We start from the raw sequence: 15,190 nt of genomic DNA, 5'->3' as shown, positions 1-15,190 counted from the left end.
TCCGCTAATAATTCGCTGCATCCGCAGATGTCTGCGTTCAGTTTCCGTTCGACGCTCCCTAATAAACGAAAAAGCAATGGAGGATATAAAGTAACGGAGTTATTTAGCATGCATGCGGCGATAAAGCTTCACGCACGCGCCCTCTCTCGGTGCCATTGCAATCCTGACTGCGTGGAAGAAGCAACTGAATGCAGAAGCCCTAAATGTTAGTACCTCTGACACCACGGCCTGCAGAGCACGCGCAGTGAACGGAAGCATTTGTACATATTTTAAAATCCTCGCAAAGCAAGGTAGAATCAGTGAACTGTAGATTGATGAGGGAGAAAAGGAATGAGATGGGGAAAAGCATACGAGAAAAATATCCGGTTTACTACCCTACAACGGGGAGGGGGTTTGGGGAGACAGAAATATGGAAAAGAAAGAAGATAAGGAAAGCGCATGCGCAAGATCGCTAGAATGTTAGATGAAGATTTATTTAACGCTCAAGGCAGTTTAGGGGACACTAGATGACGATGATTAACCGATGATGACGAACTAATAGTGATATGAGCATCCCATTTGACAGTTCGCGCGCGTACCTTTGTAGCGTATTAAAGTACTTAAATGTTTCACGGTGTGCCTCCTAATCAGACGGTGGCTTCGGCACGTAAAATCACATCTTAAAAAAAATAAAAGTAAAATACCGTGTATTTCTTAAAACCGCATCGTGCAACTGTCTGCACTTTTCGAATTATTGAATTCTAACGGTTCTTTTCCGTTGCATTCGATTCACCCGGTACATTCACCAAAAGGTTCGAAGAAACAAACACTGCGACAGTTCTCGCGTGTCAGTAACAACCGACCATGTTCGCGGTTGAAAGATACCGCACAGGAAAACAACTTAGACCAAATTAGCTGCGACGGCCAGTGGCAAGAGTGTACACAGGGCGCGCGAGCCTGACTATATCGCTTGTTAGCGTTAAGTGACCTCAGTGACTGCAAGACTGGATCCCTGCGCGGTACGAGTTTGCGCAGAGAACAAGACGACGCAGTTCTTTTATTTTTATTTTTGCGGTTGCACGGGGCTGCACAACGCCAACATAAACTGACGATGGCCTCCAGGATGATGCGCAGTGTGTGTTCTCCTGCAAAGGTCGTAACGAGCTAATCACGAGCTGTGTCATTGGGCGCACTCCTTTCCTGTCCCTATCGGCGTGTCCCTGCGAGGTCGCAAAGCGCACAGCCGCGGTGGACTGCGCGGACGCACCAGGAACGGTCGCTCTGGCTCTTACAAGGACGCCGCAAGAGCAGGGTACTACCGGAAGTGCGCAGAATACGCTGCGCAACCCTGTGCGCGCAAACAGGGTTGCATCGTCTGAGCATGGTGTAATCGCTTTTTATTTTTGCGCAATAGCTGGTTCAACTGTCGATGCGTTGAACGTACGTACGGAAAGTATGGTATGGTATGTATGTATGGTATGGTATGTATGTATGTATGTATGTATGTATGTATGTATGTATGTATGTACGTATGTACGTATGTACGTATGTAGTCTGTATGTACGTATAGTCGTATGTATGTATGTATGCATGCATGCATGCATGCATGTATGTATGTATGTATGTATGTATGTATGTATGTATGTATGCATGCATGCATGATATGTATGCATGTATGATGTATGTAGGTATGTATGTATGTATGTATGTATGTATGTATGTTATGTATGTATGTATGTATGTCTGTATGTATGTATGTATGTATGTATGTATGTATGTATGTATGTATGTAGGTAGGTAGGGTAGGTAGGTAGGTAGGTAGGTAGGTAGGTAGGTAGGTAGGTAGGTAGGTAGGTAGGTAGGTAGGTAGGTAGGTAGGTAGGTAGGCAGGCAGGCAGGCAGGCAGGCAGGCAGGCAGGTAGGTAGGTAGGTAGGTAGGTAGGTAGGTAGGTAGGTAGGTGTGTGTGTGTGTGTGGTATGTGTGGTGTTTGTGTGAAAAAGTAAGGTTAATCGAGGGACTATGCTAAAGTAATAACCTTCTCTCAAACGAAAGTCGTGTCATATATCATGTTAAAGTGAAATTGGACTTCATGCATGATCTTTACAAGGCATAACAAGTCAACCGACAATGGCGCCAACGAAAGAACAAGGGAATTCTTATTTTTTCTTACAGTGCATAATTAATCAAATATGACGGTTAAATCTACTATTAGCTTCGTATTCTTAATAAAAGAAATGAGAAAGGAAGGCGAAAGACAAGGCAATCTTGCCGCATTGGGCAGCCGAGCCCACAACTTCCGTCATGACGTCTGCGATCCTCTATATATGCCAAGAGAGCTATTTACGGCAACGACTGTCCTCTTTCCGTCCATGTAAATTCCAAAGAAAGTGAACGGAGGGACAGCTGTATGCAGCTTATAGTTAGTATAGAGAATTGCACGTGTCATGGAGGAGGTTGTGGGTTCGACTACCAAAGAAGGTGGTAACAATGTCTTGCGCATGAGGCCACCGTTTGGGATTCATGAGGACTATACAACGACTCCGCACGGGTGCCTTTCAAATATGCCTGGGCTTCTAAACGCGCTTGTGTGCGAGGAGACTTGTTTCATCCAACGAGGCCAGCGGAACAACAGGAATGCAGTGGAATCTTATCAAGGATCTTTTTCTTTCCGCGTGTCTAATAACGTCCACGCTTGCGTAATCGTCCTACGGCTCAGTGGGCGTAGCGCGCCTCATGCGATTTAGGGAGCTCGTATTAATATACGCGTATTTTCTATAGTAACAAGCGCGGACCTGTATGTCACGCGAAAACAGCAAAGCCTACATGCACTGAGAAACTAAGTTGCTCGAAACCAGTTTACACGCAAGACGAGCTTGCGTTGCAGACTCATGAGGTATTTCAATGCATAGGAGAGTATTTTCCACTTACACCGAAGGTTATACCGCCCAGGGGAGGACGTGTCGTCTCGAAAAGCGGTCATACGACCAGCTGACAACCCCGGTCCAATGGCAAAGCACCAAGGCCGACTCATTTTAAGCCCCGGGTTAAGTCGAAGATAACAAAGATAACGAAGTATACCTTGTTTGCGTGTGTGCGGAGACGGGGTGGGATGTTCGGCTCGACGGGAAGTCGGGCGTCAAGCGCGGCGTGTACAAATGACCTTCACGGCAGTCTGTGACCATGTTCGATTTTGAGCATGCATAAATGCTCAACTTCAACATTTCAGCACGCGCTGTTCAACTGTTCTTGAACACGACTCAACTGCGCTTTGCACACATGACAGTCATAACCCACCTCGTAAGTGTAGAGCTTGACAATCTGTCATTTGCTATCGCACCTATGCTCGAACGTGACCAGGCCGTGCTTAGCACACAGATCCCAACTCATAATGGCAACTTGTAAGTGTTCAGCATGAACACTTTGAGCACGCGAAATCCCATCAGGGAACGTGTCTCTGCAGCTATGCTTGCACAAGTTGCACTCCCGTAGGCCAACTTGTGAACGCTCAGCCGTAACATTTGAGCATGCGCAGCCTCAACAATGCTCGAGCACGAATCAACTTTCTTACTGTCCCATCTCTATACATACGGGAGCGCTATTGTCGACAAACGTCAATTTCGCCTTATCTACGCGTGGACACGACGCCTTCTATTAGCACAGAAACACTCTTCTCTGCAGAGGCTGATTAACAGTCGAAGGGAGACTGTTATTATATAATGGCAGCAAGAAATATTGTGAACCAAATTGGAGAGGCACGATCGCCTTCAACGGGAGCGGCGCAGCGGAGCGGAAAATATCGTCGCGCGAAACAATGCGTGGTACAGGTTGTTCTGGCTGTTTGCACTCTATTGACTCACGTTCCCAGTGAGCGCGCCGGAAAGGAAGCGAGATAAGGCGGGGCGTATCTTAGGCGGCAGATTTCATCTATACAGCCCGACTTGATTACGAAAGGCCACTGCCAGATGCTGCCGCTGTATCAATCCCACACGCATAGGTGCACCCGCAGAACGCCAAGAGCCCCGCCTAACTTATAACAAGGCAGCCACCTGTCGGAAACTCGTCCTCCGCTAATGATTCACATTTGTCACACGCTTTGAACTGGATGGTTTCGCAGTAATCACGTGTCAGGTCGAGTAATACGTCCGTGAAATGGCCTGTGCTTACAGGATTCTCTGAGAAATGTATACCTCAACGGAAACTTCAGACAAGGCCAACCAATGTTTCGACTCGAGAAACGAAAGTGTTACCCTCGCCGAGCCACTGATTCATACTGTCCTGTTTCCGCAGAGATGCGATTCGTCTTTAAGGTTAACACTTTGAACTGCGGGCAAGTTTCTTGCGTGCTAACAGCGCTGTGTTCCCGGGAAGCGTGCTGCCACTGCCACAATCAAAGGCTATTAGCTGTGCCTTTCGCTAAACCCGCATGCTCCGTTAACAGTGAAACCCTGTCATCTCGTATGATGACGTTCGCTTGCTGACATTCTAAATAATTTCGGTTGAGCTTCTATAGCATTCAATGTGCACTAGAAGCGCATCACGCCGACGGTTAACGGCGCACCGCGCGCTTCTCACATCTATATCGCCCATTTCGGAGAGGCCACAATAGCCATCTGCTTCCGCGATCTACTAACAGTGCGCATATTGTGAAAACAAATTCCCTTATCAGGCCAAGCGAATGAGTTCGGAGAAAGAGAGCGGTATACCTGGCTTCTTATCGCTTTGCCGGAGCGGAGCAAAGTGCCAGAAGAGATGGCGGCCGCCATGCGCGAGGGACAAAACACTGGCTTTGCGAAAGCTATTTTCGTTCCTGCCACGGTTCTGACCCGATAGACGATACGATGATGCAGCCTCCGCCTTGTCATTCCGTGCGTTCCAGTGACGTGATGTCACAAAGCGGTTATTTACGCACCACGGCTCGGTGAACAAGATCGAGCAGTGACTCGATGCGAACAGGCGGCTCTCCCGAGTCGTAGCGGCAAGCTCCGTGTGAAGTATCTTCCTTGTTAAGGGATGACCTCGCATGAACTCGACTGTCCTCTGCGCAGTAGGCCACGAGATCACTGCTGCATGATTCGAAGACGTCGGCCTCTAAGACCGCCTTTGATTACACGGCGAACGCTGTTGCGAGTGCGCGCGCATCTTTAGTTATCCCTTTCGGTTTTCCTCTTCTTCCCGAAGCTTCCACTTCCTTAGCGTAGGGTAGCAAATCAGCTGCAGCCTAGTTAGCCTCCCTGCCTTGCCTTTCTCTCTCTCTCTCTGCCTATTGAGCAAGTGCTGTGACATTTCGATCTTCGTAGCCTCAGACGAGCCTCAGACGCCTAGTCGCACTTCAACGAGAAAAAAAAAAAGAAAAGAAAAGAAAAGGGAGGGGGGCGGGTACGCGATGTAACGAGCAGTCAGCTCCTTGTAAGCGCAAGTGACGCACAAAGCTTTCAGCTTACGTTAATTAGGGGCTCTGCGGAATTGCGACAATGAAGTATTGCTTGGGTATATATCTTGCATCGCGCAAAAGCAGTACCAAACACGGAATGCGAGATCAAGATGTTTATGTCCAGAGTCCATAGCAAAAGCAGACGGCGACAGCGTTGCGAAGCTTACAACAGCGTGTCCGCCGCGATCTTGTATTCGTGTTCGAAGACGAGTGCTCAGTGTCCGCCATCTTCCCGTCTTCCTCGCCTTCCGTGTTTGACGCCGCGTCCACGTGATGCTATCTATGCAAATGTGCAAAAGCGTGCAGAGAGCACACGTCAACCGCCAAGGAAATGTCGCGAAGCAGACGACGCAAACCAGACGACAACGTGTCGACAAGCAGACGTCGGGTTGCCTTTCATATCTCTGTCTTCGTGTTAGAAGGCAAGCACTGCCCGCCGTCTTCTCGTCTTATAGTTCTCAGTGTTTAGCGCTGTAGCCACATAACGCTCCCTACACAAGCTGTACAAAACGACTGCGAAAGATAATTCCCGTGGTTTCACTAGAACGTAGCGACACGCAGTCCAATCCCCCCCCCTATAGGTACGCCTGATATCGCTCTATCGCGACTAAAGGTACGCGACCTTCAAGCCATCTGCATCATATGCACGCAGACAATGCACGTCGGCACGGGCTTGGATTTGGACTCTATTACTCGTTTTGTTTACCAAAGTGAAGCAATGGAGTTCAACCGAAGCGCATCTATGCATTTCTAGATAAGCACTACTGCTTATCGTTATTGCCGCCGCAAGTGCGAGCGAGCTATAGAAAAAGGAGCACTGAGATACTACCATCTTTATCGGTAATGTACTGGTAGCGCCCTTTCAGCTGTGATAATCCTCTCTCTATCTCAGACCAGTCGGCTTCTTCGCTTCGTTTCAGGGTACCAAACAGTACAGGTGGAACACTGGAATTCCTGACACCAACGAACGTAGCAGGCAAAGGCCACCGCAGTAAGAGATAAAAAAATACGACGTCTAAGTATCCTCACAAAAGTTGTTGTGGAGATTCTGTTACGTTTTAACAGACATTTCTTGTCTTCATATGACGTGCTGTTTAGTTGTAATTGAATATAATGCGTTTTTTTTAAGTGTGTAGTCGAAAAGCGCTGAGCGAAATGCAACTGTATACGAGCGATTTCAGAGACTGAAGTTTGAGTATAAAGTTACGGCTTGTCATTGAGACCTATGTAAGCACAACGCAGGGCGAAATTGGTCGTGCATTGGATAATGTTGGCCCGACGTACAGCCAACGTAAGCCCAGTTACGGTGCTGCTTAGGTGAATGAGTTTTACTTAGTGGCAACGCCATGCCTGCCTCTAGCAGGCCAATCTGCAGCTCGTATCTCGGCTTGTTACATACGATCAACAATGATACTACAATAACAAAACAAAATTGTACTGAATTTTCGATTTAGCGAAGTAGTTTCGATCGCCACACCCGTATTCATCGAGAAACTAATGCATTGAAATTTTCAAAAGAAACGAAGCTTGGGGGGGGGGGGGGGGGGACATGCATGGGTAAACAATGCGGAAATATAAGTATGCTTGTTTCACTTCAGGATATGGATGCCGTTGACTAGTAAAGATGGTTTGCTGCTCCTGTGAATAAATACAAAACACGCTCAACGCGCTCGCTGTCAACGATAAGCGGCATACGCGCATACACAAGTACATATTACGTTTTCTTTTCTCTCGAATAAAATAATGTTATTCACATAGCTGTTTTAAGCTTTCCATTTCACAATATTCTCGATTCACCGAATTAAATCTCGCGTCTCATCGACTTCGTTAAATCGAGGTCTAACTAATCCCCAGCTATATACGAGAGAGAGAGAGAGACAGAAGTTATCGTGCGAGTCATACAATTTCAGCACCTCCCGCACAAAAATACCCGTATATACCGCACTTGCGCTGGCTCATCCAAGCGAGTCAAGCGATCGGGGCGGGTTCAAGTTTCCTTACACGTGTTCTATACGAGTAGATATATACCAGCCGAGAGATGATACATACTCCTCAGAGGCTCTGGGGGCTCGGGGTGGGAGCCCGAGCAGCGCCATCAAGATTCTCGATTTCGGTTCAACTTATCCCGTAATAGCGTTCTCTCGGCTCTAGCAGCAGCGGTTAATGAATCAGCTCTGCCCCTCCACGACACCCGCCGTGGGGTTAAAACTAATCGTCGCCGATTACGGCCTCTCTCTCATCTGCCGAGTCCTTCGCCCAAGGAACCGGCGCTGGGTAGAGACGAGATGATTGCCTCAGGATCCGCGAGAGGGAGTGCGTGTAGGTAGGAGTGCAGTCCGGAGGAGAAACGGAGGAGCTGGCCGAGAAAGGATATGGCGCGGCAACCGTATATTTCTGTACAGTGCACACTGTGCCCTTGCAAGAAATGAATGCAGATCAGTGTGGGAACTCTCCGTAGAATTCAAGCAAGTTGCTTAATTCGCTTCTCAAAGATTCGTCCTGTTTGTCATGTAAAGTCTGCGGACTACATAGCTAGACGAAAGTTTCTAATAATTGAATTTCTACTCGGTCTAGCTTCTATAAATAGGTTAAAGTTTACAGAAGTTAGTTGACAAACGGACTAAAGCTATAAGTGCATCAGCCAAGACATTCTGTAAATTTTAAAAGCGAAGAATTCCGTCCACTTTCTATGTGCACCGCCAAAATAAAATTTTGCGAGTGTAGACTATGCGGCGCCAGTTCAAGAATTTATACACGATCCAATGTCTGCCGCCAAATGATATCATCATAGCTTTCACGCCATGAACGTTTCCACTGAGCAGCAAGAGCTACTTAGCGACTGTACGTATTCGTGCATATAGATTATGCGTCTTATTCTCTTGCACATCAACAGGAAGCCTACCGAACGCAACAAAAACTCAGTGGGAACACACCATAACTTCTATAACGCAATAATTACACTGCAACGATAAAGCGAATAGCTGGTGACTGGTTTCTTGAAACAGCAATTCATTATTCCGTACTTAACCCCCTTTTAAATAGCTATAACGAACTACCCCATGTAGTGTGTTTACTTTGTGCCTGGGCTATAGAGCTGAGTTGTGGCATAGTCCATAGCGGAGCAAGATAAGTACGTTGACAGCAGTGCACGGAAGTGAAAATGACACCGCACAGCCGTCATATATATGTGGACACGGGATCCCTATAGACGTTTCCTGGCGGTTGCGATGAGATCTGTGCTGCATCGCGATGGGGTTGACGGCGGGAGGCGAAGTCCCGCTTAATTTCGATCGCCACGAGCGCAAGACGATGACGGTTGAGGAGCTCTAACTCAATGAAGCCCGCCAAAGCCGCCTCCCCCGACCCTTCCCTGCTGCGATGATGATGTACGCGAACAGAACAGTGAACTCCGGGTCTACGGACGTCGTGACCCCAAACCCAACGCACACACGCGAACCATGAAAGATGATTCCGTGCTGGCGACAAAGAGTTTAATGCGAGGGCACCCGATCTCGTTGGAGAGATAGGCACGCGTACAGACACATCCAAAGAGCTATAGCTGCTCTTGTCTCCCCCACTGCACGCATATCGCTTTGGTTATTTGATCCTTCGCCGGAGCCCATAATGGTTGGGTGTCGGCGACTCGTCGAGACCATGCAGCTCTCCTGAGAGAAGGGGCGGGAACGGAAGTTTTACGCGACTCGATTAATACCGGAGGAAGTACGGGTTCGTCGCAAGTTTTTACGTAGTGAGGTATAAGTGCGCGCTTCAAGCAGTGTATACGTCCCTTTCGAAGTAACGCTTGTGAACGTTGCACCTGTCCAGGTTACAGGAATAGGTATGCAGTTTGCGTAGCGCAGAATAGGAGTCAGCGTAACGGTCGCCATGTGTGGTCACTTAATTAGGCCTACTTATTTTTGATGTTTCAGTTCACAGTGCGTGGGTGAAAATCACGCATTATATGCTGTTGTATATCTGGAAAATGCCTTCTTAAGGCTAACATAAAGTCAACAGAAAGACAACAAATTTTCAATTCCGTAACGGCTTTGGTAAGGGCATGGAATAGCGGGAATGACGAATTACTTTCGTGGCAGGCGGAACGGCGGAGTCGAACATTGAATCCTGTAACACTGCCGTGTGCGGTGGGTCAGTGGATGTGACGTTATGATGCTAAACACAAGGTCACGGGATCGAATCTGGAATCGTGATCGAAGCGTTATGATGGGGGCTGAGTGCAAGAAACGTACACATATTGACGTTTTAGATGCACGTTAGCGAACTGCGGATGGCCGAAATTGATGCAGAACTAACACAACTCTTCATTGAAATAGCATTGCGTTTCTACAGTGATTTCTGTTACCTTTCCACTGAGTTTCTCTTGAGTTGCTATTGAATATCATCCAGTGTTATTTTTTTTTTTTTTGCAAGAAGCAGGTCTCCACTACAGTGTTCTTCCTCGCCTTCGGATGCTAAGTTCCTTGGTTCATTTCGAACTCAATTTCTTTTGCCGGCTTCGACAATTTTCGCTTATTTGACCGCGAAGGACAGGTACAGGTAAGGATCCCTTCATTACTGGACATGAAATCTAGTCACATGTGTTTACTTTAACAGTGCGGCAATCAATGAACTATCTACATACACGCATTGCAGGTGCCCTAACAATTCTTTATGTTTTTAGCGAACACGGTGAAATAAAACAGACAGCAGTACCATATAAATCGATCGTTCTTTTCGCCAGTTTCAACACATTCACAGATCTGGCAAAACGATCTGCCCGCGATGCGCATCCGAATTTGTTAAAAAAAATTCTCGCTCGTGTTTTGTGTAATTGTTGCTTTTCTTCTTCGTCTTGTCTGAACCCGGAATATTGTGCTAGTTAAACAAAATATGATTTATTGGTAAAGTATCGCCAGCTTCCTCAGCTCTCCATGTTAACAACAAAGTGAGGACCGTAATTTTCTATTCATACAGATATTTATATAAAAACAGATATGGCAAACAGTGAGCACGCAACAGTATCGACTGGACATCAGCGTGATGCGTCTTCTTCGGTGGTGACATACCGCCGAGACGACGGGAAGGTGGCGCTTCACTATTCGAGCAGCCCTTCGTCTTTGCTCAGCTTTTCACACGGACGTGAAAAATCTTGCGCGGCCTGCTGGCCGTATATCCTGCATCCCGCGAGAGGGGACCATTGTTATCGTATACACGCACATACCGCATTTTCACGTGTAAAACCAGCCCCCCTACTTTCGTTGTCAGAATATTCGGGGGGAAATAACTGTCATCAATGATTAGATTTTGAACGCATCGCCTCTGGCATCAGTTGATACCATCGCTAACTGCTTTAAGTAGTTTTGCTCGAGTCTCTAACAGTATGGACGGCATCGATGAACACTATGTCTGGGAGGGTTTCGAAGAGGTATACTTCATACGGAAACTTCGAGTGTTCGTTTTGCATTCTTAAAGGATAGTAGTTTGTTGGACGTGTGAGTGCCGTTCTCTATAGTGAGCGACACTACAAGACAAGCTGAGGCGGAACAATTGCCGGCCTCGATATCTAGGCTAAGCACGCCTGTCGTTACAGCCCACCAACACCACTGCGGCATGGTGCAAGCTCCGGTGACGACGGCAGCGACATCTAAAGCGGAAGCGATAAAGAATACAGCCAAACTTTATCAGTGGTGCTGAATCTTGAAATAGATTGCGTTCGAGAAAAGAAAACCTTTCGGAGAGTTAAAAAAACAAGAATTTGCTTTGAAAAGAATGGCACTCTCGCCCGAAGTGCGAAACAGTAACAGCTAGTGACAGCAACGTTTAGCGTAGAACTTGAACTCCTCGGGCAGTGTTCTAACTAAACGCGGTTGCGCGGAAATCTTTAGCACCTTTAAAAGCGTGAACACACCGTGTAGGGCCCGTAATGACAACGCGCAGACGCCAGTACACTGCCCGGAAAGAGCGGCGCCAGTAAAAACGGCATCACTTTCAGATCGTGACCACTAATATAATTTAGCAGTTTTTTTAATAGTCTGAGAAGCGTTAAGATAAAAGACACACGTTGTGAAAGAAATATTTCGTGACTTTTGTTTCCGCTGTGCAATTTTCGAAAATTCTGAGGAACAATTCAGTCAGGAACATAAGGCCCGGTTTGAGCAACTTTGGCGGTCGAGTAGTAAAGCACCTACCTGACGCCCACGCGGCGTAGGTAAAACATGCAGCATACATACACGCGACTGCATACGGAGCGTCACAGCAAGAATTCGCCTGGTGTGGTTCGTAATAATTGCTATCGCATATAAAAGTGAGCGCGTATTAAACGCGTACATACGGCACGCGACAACGCTCTATACAGTCTCCCCAGGAAGTGTCGCGCGAGTCGCCGTACTTGCCGGGGGCCTGTGCAAACGGCATCCTCGAAAAAGCGAGATAGAGGGCGGGGGAGGGAAAGGAAGGCTTCTTGACGGCAGCCGTTATACCTGAGCACACACATAAGTCAGGCGGCCAAGAAAGTACACGCACTCTAAAGAGGGCGGATCGAGTCAATAAGGGCGAGCTTAAACACGCGCGCCAGAGCGCGCTTTGAGCGGCCCTGGAAGCATTTGAGGAAAAAGTGTCGCCTATATACGTTAGCGTTGTGGAGGAGGGCGTAGTATATTCGTTATAAATTTCGCGTTGATAAAACATTTCTGATGTACCCGGAAGTCAAGAGACAAGGAAGCTGAAGAAAGTGTAGGTGGAAGTTGTTCGAATGTGTTGAGGAACACGTTAGGCGCACTGCACCGTTTATTAATCCCGAGTCGCGAGCCTGCACTAGTCTAGAAACACGTCAACCCAAACAAAGTCTACACTTCGTCTAAAGAAGTCTAAATATGTCTACACTTCGTCTAAACGCTCGCAAAACTCGGTGTAGAGGAAGTTGTTAGAATGCGTCGAGGAACACGTAGCGCTCTCCACCATTTCATAATCCCGAGTCGCGAGCCTGCACAAGTCCTAAACACGTCTACACAAACAAAGTCTATACTTCATGTAAACAAGTACAAGTCTAAATAAGTCTACATTTCGTCTAAAGGACTCGCAAAAATCGGTGCAGATCTGACGTTTTTCGCAACGTGGGACCGTAGGAGTAGCAGCTCAGCAGGAAGCACACGGCGATTATATGTAGACCCCGAGGGGCATAGTCTATAGCGCAGACGTATTGAGGAGAGGGACCAGCATATAACAGTGCCCTTCATTTTTGGGCTACCCCCAAAGATACAAAATCAATCGCGCGACAAGGTGAGCTCAATGTAGAGACAAAAATTTGGAGGAAGCTTAAGCTTCGCCTTTAAGAGTGGAACGCGATAGCATTCAAAGATCTCCGGCTGCTTATCAGGCTTTTTTCTCCTATATTCAAATTACAATCCGACGCTATCACGTCTGTAGGTTATGGTAAAGTCGTACGTAACGATTTTGGTGACGGATTTTACTTTCAGAAATTCAATTTTTGTTCACTAACGCCTTGCGCCACGCGAAGGGCCTGCCCGGTCGGGGTGGTTCGGGATGATGTGGTTGGGCAGGTTTATTTCCGCCAACGACACCGGCGCTTACGCCGACACCGACGCCGGATTTTCTGCAACGCGGGGCCCTTAACGCTATGGCGTTAAAACGAAAGCGCAGACAACGTGCAGGCGTGTGCATCATATGTCCTATAGGACGCGCCGTGGTACACATGCGACGGAGGCCCTCGCCTCGTCCTCGTCGCCGAAGGTTGACGCGGCGCAGGGGCGTCCAAAGCAGGGGTGTTTTTTTTTTTTTTTTTTGAGGGGGGGGGGGGGGCGCACAAAGCGAACGTTATCGACTGCTGGCACATTATCCGACCCCGATAAAAACGTGTGAAACCAATTAGGCGACGCCGCGGACGTCGTGGCCTGTAGCCGCCCGACGCACCGGAGAACACGAAAGAGAGCAAATAACTGAGCTTGGCGACTGTTCAAGGCCGCGCGCGCGCCGCAGTTAAGGCGAGTGCGCACGAACACCGTTAACACAATAGCCCTCGTGATTGCCGAGAAAGAAATGGGCACCTGACTTAACTGGGATCGACCGGCGGCCGACCTGCGCCCCCTGTAGTCATGAGTTCCTGTAGCCCTCTGCGTCTCTGGAACGTTCCGCTTGTCCATGTCCTTTCTTTTTTGTGCGCGCGCGCGTGTGTGTATACGCTATACATTGCATGCTCATGTGCTTGCGTCCTTCATGATGTCATTAAGAAATACCGAACAGCCCGGCGTTGTACTCAAGGTGACGCTAGTTATGTGGTGAATGTGTTGAACGTCGTCGTCACGTTTATCTTCCCTGCTCATTTGGGGCAGTTAACAATGCGGCATCTATGCAGCCGGTATGGAGTGTAGTTCGCAAATACGACGAGTCAGCATCATGAATATAGAGACGAATGAGAGTGGCCGTCGGACCACTTCGTCCGCTTGTGCATGGTATCCACGCCATGAGCAATGTACTAGAAGTAACAAACAAACTATATGGCGGGATAGAACTTGATAAACAGATTGAAATATATATAGTGTCATTTCGCTATAGTCATTCAAGGCTATCGAAAGTTGCAGTTGTGCTTTCCTTGGTTTTATTTTAAGCTCCCACTTCGCTACATGGAACTTGCTTGTACCCGAACATTTACGGTATATGTAATAGGTGAAGGTACCGCAGTGAGCTTTATTTTATTACTTTATTTGGGGAGCATTTGCCGCAAGGTATGTGTAGAACCAGCCCAAGCATGTTTACGCGTTACGTATAGGTGACGTGCGTTTCCGTATAGAGGTGTAAGAAATGAGTCAGGCACATGCACTTCAGATTTCTACTATCTATCTATCTATCTATCTATCTATCTATCTATCTATCTATCTATCTATCATCTATCTTATCTATCTATCTATCTATCTATCTATCTATCTATCTATCTATCTATCTATCTATCTATCTATCTATCTATCTATCTATCTATCTATCTATCTATCTATCTATCTATCTATCTATCTATCTATCTATCTATCTATCTATCTATCTATCTATCTATCTATCTATCTATCTATCTACTATCTATCTATCTATCTATCTATCTATCTATCTATCTATCTATCTATCTATCTATCTATCTATCTATCTATCTATGGTACCACATGCAGACAGAAGTCGAGTGACGAGTATACATACCTTCTCAAGTGCCCGTCACAGACTCATGGATGGGCGGCCACAGGAAGACATCAGACGATGCAGTCTGCGATGCAAATAGAGAAAGGAGTCGCTTGTCAGTCAGTTGCCCAATAAGTTTATAAAATTGACGGCTGAAATAGTTGCGACACTTTGTGTAACTAAATTCACGTCTCGCTTTCACACTTTGGCATTCGTGTCACTGCAAGAACCTATAAGTTATACCGGTGATTTTATTTCGAAAACGCCATGTTCTATACGCCGAAAAAAAGCTTCCTTGCGGATATTTCTTCACTTTAAGAAAAAAGATTATTGTTTCATAAAACTAGAGTTCCGCATCCCTTTCCCTGATCACGTTCTGTTACCGCAGCTCTCGGTGGCTCTTTTTTTTTTTTCATTGGCCTATGTAGCGAAGTACACATACATAATAATATTCACCGTAAAGGATGAGGTCTGGGAGTTAAATACCAATGAGGAGTCTGGGGAGTCTTCAAATATGTTCAATTCAAACAACACCGAGGTTCAGTAACATCGACCACAGTGTGAACCGTTTCCATAGATATACAGCGAAAGTATCCACAGGT

The 15,190-nt window shown here is 47.0% G+C and overlaps 1 protein-coding gene across 1 annotated transcript in view; it reads right to left on the bottom strand.

Moving 5' to 3' along the window:
* LOC119457881 (homeobox protein prospero) overlaps positions 1-15,190 on the bottom strand; it is a 188,123-nt gene that overhangs the window by 109,467 nt on the left and 63,466 nt on the right. Inside the window, exon 2 of the mRNA XM_037719645.2 lies at positions 14,610-14,673. The gene's annotated coding sequence lies outside the window, so the exon portion shown is untranslated. The remainder of the gene's footprint in view (positions 1-14,609; positions 14,674-15,190) is intronic.

The sequence above is a fragment of the Dermacentor silvarum genome, chromosome 7, assembly GCF_013339745.2.
Source record: "Dermacentor silvarum isolate Dsil-2018 chromosome 7, BIME_Dsil_1.4, whole genome shotgun sequence".
NCBI classification, from domain to species: Eukaryota; Metazoa; Arthropoda; class Arachnida; order Ixodida; family Ixodidae; genus Dermacentor; species Dermacentor silvarum.
The sequence above is the reverse complement of the archived record's forward strand: the minus strand, read 5'-3'. Positions and strand labels throughout refer to the sequence as shown.